This window comes from Lepidothrix coronata, unplaced genomic scaffold (genome assembly GCF_001604755.1).
Source record: "Lepidothrix coronata isolate B3197 unplaced genomic scaffold, Lepidothrix_coronata-1.0 Scaffold178, whole genome shotgun sequence".
NCBI classification, from domain to species: Eukaryota; Metazoa; Chordata; class Aves; order Passeriformes; family Pipridae; genus Lepidothrix; species Lepidothrix coronata.
In genome coordinates, this window is record NW_016690358.1 from 1,029,693 (window position 1) to 1,034,966 (window position 5,274).

General features: G+C 52.0%; 1 long non-coding RNA gene across 3 annotated transcripts; it reads left to right on the forward strand.

The window, feature by feature from the left end:
• The first annotated feature begins 10 nt into the window (after positions 1-10).
• Positions 11-1,964, forward strand: LOC108504896. Of its 3 annotated transcripts, none has more exons than XR_001877289.1 (3): positions 11-360; positions 743-1,065; positions 1,655-1,964. It is a non-coding gene; the product is annotated as an uncharacterized LOC108504896 (long non-coding RNA). The 3 variants fall into 3 exon arrangements; XR_001877290.1 differs by having other exon boundaries at positions 743-1,015; XR_001877291.1 differs by lacking the exon at positions 11-360 and adding an exon at positions 426-636.
• The last annotated feature ends 3,310 nt before the right edge of the window (positions 1,965-5,274 follow it).

Below are 5,274 nucleotides of genomic sequence, written 5' to 3' on the forward strand. Positions count from 1 at the left end.
GTGTCCAAAGCCACGTTGGAGCAACCTGGGCTAATGGAAGGTGTTCCTGCCCATGGCAGGGGATGGGACGAGCTGATCATTAAACCAGCCCAAGTCTTCCTGTGCCTGCCATTACCGAGGGTTTTTCCACCGCCTGCCGGGCGGTCCCGCCCCGGGGGGAGCGGCTGAGGCGAGCGGGGCGGCGCCTGCGGAACCACCTCGGCCGCGCGGGGAGGCCCGGCCTTTCTCTGCGCCCGCCGCCGCGTGGGGGAATGGGAGAGACCCGCGGCCGTGAGGGGGAACTGCGGCCGCGAGGGGAGGGAACGGCCCTGGGCCGGGCCGGGCGTCCCTCGGGCCGCCGCCATGAGGGGCCGCCATGAGGTAACAGCAGTGAGGGGAGGGGAAGGCGCCGGGCTCGCCGCGGCCGCCATGAGGGGACAGGAGCGGGGGAGGGAAGGCACCGGTACCGGGGCTGCAGACCTGGGGGTTCCTCACCGCGCCCCGGAGCTCCGGGAACGGAGAGCGCCACCTGAAATATTACTTTTTTTTTTTTATTTACTCGTTTCTACCGGCCGGAAGGCGCTGGGCCCGCGGGTCCCTCGGCACAGGGGGTGTTCTGTCCGCTGTGCCGTCCGGCACTAGCTCCTCGTGCTTATGGTTTGATATCTTTTTATCCCTCTCATACGGCAGGGCCCAAGTGTTAAACTGTGAATACAGATTTAACTGAGTATTTTTAGCGGCGTTTCTCCTGTGCTCTCTTTAGGGCATCACCTGATGGGAGGCTGGGGCACGTGTGAGGGGGTCGCACCCGGAGCTCAGGGTGGCCGAGAACCGTGCGAAGGGAACAAACCTCGGAGGGAACAAACCTCAGGTGACGGGTCCGCACGAGCCGCCTCCCACGAGCTGTGCTGAGGGGGAACAGCCGCGTGAGGCCCCTCCAGGAGAACACCGGTGCCTGTGGAGAGGAGATGTAAAGGGATAACCGGTGCATGAGACACAGGGAGATCTCGGGAGCGTCTCAAGCAGCGTGGATGAGGTTGTGACCGTGAGCCAACGAGGGGAGATGGGCAAACACTCCGTTCTGTTGTTAGTAAACTAAACGTCCTCTTCTGGTTGTAATCGAGGTCCTGCAGCAGCCTCAGGTCCTGAGGGTGGAAAGAATAACCTGGTTTATCCAGCAATAGGTTTACCTAACCTACATTATCTATTCCACTTGCTGGAGGAAACCCTGATGAGAGGAGGCATCACCAGAGGGTTGTACTTTGTGCCTCCACTTCCTTCAGTCCTTTAAACCCTCAGTTTTGAGTTGTTTCTCCCAGTGGTAGTCAGCTGCCTGTGGCTGCTCGGTGCCTGTGCCAGTGTTATGCTGCTGGGAGAGAAAGGTGCTGCCGAGTCCTCCTGGCACCGCCGGTGCCGTCCTGGTGCTCGGTGGTGCTGGGTTTTGGCAGTGCTCTGCATGCCTGAGAGTGGAGTAACTCCTGCTTGTGGAGTTAGAGCCTAGATTGGATGCAGACAACACACAGAAAACTGAAAAATCTATTGCAGACACTTTGTTTATTGTACATCTTTTATATAAAAATGAAGGTCAGCTACTCAACTGCTCAGTGTAAAGGTTGAGTTTGAGGTCTTTAGGGATCCTCCTATTAACTGTCTTTGCTGGTTTTTTGAATTACAGGCAAGTGTCCTGAGGCTTGCTGGAGCAGCAGGAGTGGCCAGAAGAAAAGAAAAAAGCTGTTGGTGCTGCTCTGAAAATCCCTGTTTGGAAAAGATTGGGAAGATGGAACCTTGGAAGCCCACAACTGAAACGGGGCTATAAGAAAATTATTTATTTTCAGGATCTGGATGTAGGAATTTCAAACATCAGAGGTAGTTTGGGGCAGGGTATAACAAGAATTATCTGTACAGTTCTTTAATTGTTAATCCCTTCTCACTGCTTGTTTAAAATATATTTTATGTGACCTCAATTAAACTTATTTGTGTTTAAACTTGCTCAGTTTGGTTTTCATTATCTTATAAGGCTTTGAAAGTCACATTGAAATATTGTCTATTGGAGACTGGAGAGGCCACAGTGCAGCACCTACTCCCTTCCCTGGGCTTGGGGGAGGTGAAGCCCGCAAAAAACATCTGAAAAAGGCTGATGAATATGTAAAATCCATGGAAACTGGTGGGGAGGGCAAGATTGTCATCAGGGATTCAGGCAAAAATGGTGTTTAAATGCAAAAGTCAGAACAAAGGAGTGTATTGCTCCCTCCAAAATGGAGATGAGAGATTGGATCTCATTTCCATTTGGATTCCATACAGTCTGTATTTGTGAAATAATCCAGACTTTTGAAGTGTTTTAGGCTAAAACTTTTAGTTTTTAAGAAACAGTTCGGTAGTCTTTGGTCACATCACAGTTACCCTGCTGTAGATGCTCCTGTGGCTGCAGTGCTGTCTATATCCCAGTAAAACTTGGAAGCAGGGACACAGGCTGCTGTGGGACAATATGCTGCTTCAGGAGCATGAACAGCCTCAGGGGATTCAGGTTGTTGAGGCTGAAGCTAGTAGGCTGAGGCTGTTGATGAACCACATCAGGCTGGTTCCCCAGGTACTGCTGCTTTATATCAAATAGGTGCTTCTGTGCTGGTTGGAAAAATGAATTGCAGTGCAGATTTTTTTTTCAGGGCTTTCCTAATTTTTAAATATCCCTGTTTACCCATGAGCCTTTCTGCCATCTTGATATCCTGATCTTAATACACAGTTTTTATACTGCACATGGAAATAATTGTTAAAATACTCAAGATTATTGGGAAAAAAGCTTTTTCTTAGTTGAAACCTATGACATCCATGAATGTCACTGTTTCTGTGGGAACAAACCCTGCCTGTAATTTCCCATGGGTTTACATTTTGCCCAGCGATCTCCCCCTATCCCAGATGGGTGCCCCAGGACAGGGTGCCTGCCTGCTGACAGCCAAGGAACACTCACTGTGCCAGGGGGCTCTGCTGCTGGACCTGGTAATTCCAAAAGTGGCAAAAAGTGGGGAATATGGGCTCTGTCAGCCACATAAAGCAAGTGTTTTATAGAACAACAAATACATGCTGACAGGCTTATTTCCTAAAAAAAAATCTCTGCAATAAAGCTCTATGATATTCATCTTGGCTGAACGTAGGACTTGTAGGCCTGGTTGTGCTGTACAAAAAGGCAGGAGGAAAGGATGGAGAAAGTGTTGGCAGTGGTGAGTATCCCATCAGAGGAGCTGGGAAGGGCTGCAGAGCTCTGCTCAGTGAATGCCTCCAGCACTACCAGAGCTCTGCTGAGCACCTGCAGCTCTCAGAGTCCTGCTTTTCCCCCATCACAGAATGGTTGGCTTGGAAGGGACTGTGAAGATCATCCAGTCCCACCCCCTGCCATGGCAGGGACACCTTCCACCAGCCCAGGTTGCTCCAAGCCCCGTCCAACCTGGCCTTGGACAATTCCAGGGATCCAGGGGCAGCCACAGCTTCTCTGGGCAACCTGTGCCAGGGCATCCTCACCCTCACAGCCAAGAATTTCTTCCCAATATCCTATCTAGCCCTGCCCTCTGGCAGTGGGAAGCCATTCTCCCTTGTCCTGTCCCTCCAGGCCCTTGGAAATAGTCTCTCTCCATCTTTCCTCTTGGTTCCTTCAGGCACTGGAAGGCCACAGTCAGGTCACCCCAAAGCTTCCCTTCTCCAGGCTGAACAATCCCAACTCTCCCAGCCTTTCCTCCCAGCAGAGCTGCTCCATCCCTCTGATCCTCTTGGTGCCTCCTCTGGACTGGCTCCAGCAGCTCCATGTCCTTGCTGGGCTGTTCCCAGGGCTGGAGGCAGCTCTGCAGGGGGGTCTCACCTGAGGGGCAGAGGGGCAGAATCCCCCCTGCCCTGCTGCCCACGCTGGGGGATCAGCCCAGGGCACGGGGGGTTCTGGGCTGGGTCATGTCCAGGCTTTGTGCACAACTGGAAAATAAACCACACAGGGATGTCGTAAAGCTTCTCCAGTGGTCAGCGCGAGCACAGGCTCCGGGATGTGGAACTCAGGGTGCCCTTGCAGCCCTGTGTTAGCAGGAAGATGATGGTCAGCACTGTGCAGCTCCTTCTGCAGCACAAAGACAATCAATAAGGGTCAAAATGATTCACCTCTCCCTGGCTTTGGTGCCTTGACTGAAGGACAACAAAGAAAATTGGGAGAAAACTCATGTAGTCCAAGACTGGCGTTGAAATAAAGCCAGGAAACGGAGTAGTACCCGCATTTTGCATGTTGGAAACACCAACACGATATATGGTTCTGTTTATTAGCACCATACATTTTGCAATCCATATATGACTTCTACTGGGCAAAAGTAGCTGGATTGCTTTACCTTGGCTCTGCTTTTACTGCTCTGCAGTACTGGAGCACAGGAGGATTGTTAACTGAGATTTATGTGCTTGTTTTTAAACACTTAATTGTTTTTTATTCTGAGCTTGTTAAGAGCTGAATTTCTTGTGATTGTTCTGAGTATTGTTCAACACGTATTTTGTACTAATCCCATTTTTAAAAAATACCTTCTGCGTTATTGTTTCATTGTGCTCTGCAGCCACACGTAGAGAAAACCAGCCTACGATGAATTAAAAAGGCAGATATTTTCCTTTCCCCTGGAGATTTCCCTGAATTCATACGCACATCCTCCCCTTTGTAAAGCGATGATGGAGAGACTGGTTCTTTAGCCACAAAATTATATAGGGAATAAAGATATTCACTATGAAAGAACTCCAAATAAGAAATAATTGCCCAGTTGTACGAGTACTTTGGTGATAAAGCACCGATTTCGTGAGGGCAGAGGCAAGGGGACCTCTCCTCAGCCAGCACCAGGTGGCAATGTTGGATTAGAGGAACAGCAAAGCCTCGCACAGTGGCTGCGGCGGTTTTTTACCAGAATCTTCTAAAGAACCACAGAGTCACAGGGAGCCCATAATTTTAACTGTTTTAGCGATGGTGCCACCAGCGTCCTGCTGAGGAGAGCGCGCCTTGGCTGGGCTGGGTGCGCGGGTCCGGTCCGGGCGCTGAGGGACCGTGTGTGCCCTGGGGCACAGGGAACGGTGCTTCGGGAATCAGAGGATACCCTGGATACCCTGGGCACTCTGGATCCCCCGGATACTCCGGATCCCCCGGATATCCCGCAAATCGCTGCTGGCGATGCCGCTCCCCGGGCGGGGGCTGAGGGGGGACTCGGAACAGCACACCCCACCCCCCGCCCGCCGAAGAGGGGGCGTGGCCGCCGCCTCGCCCCGCCCCCCGCGCCTTTCCCATGGTGCCCCGCG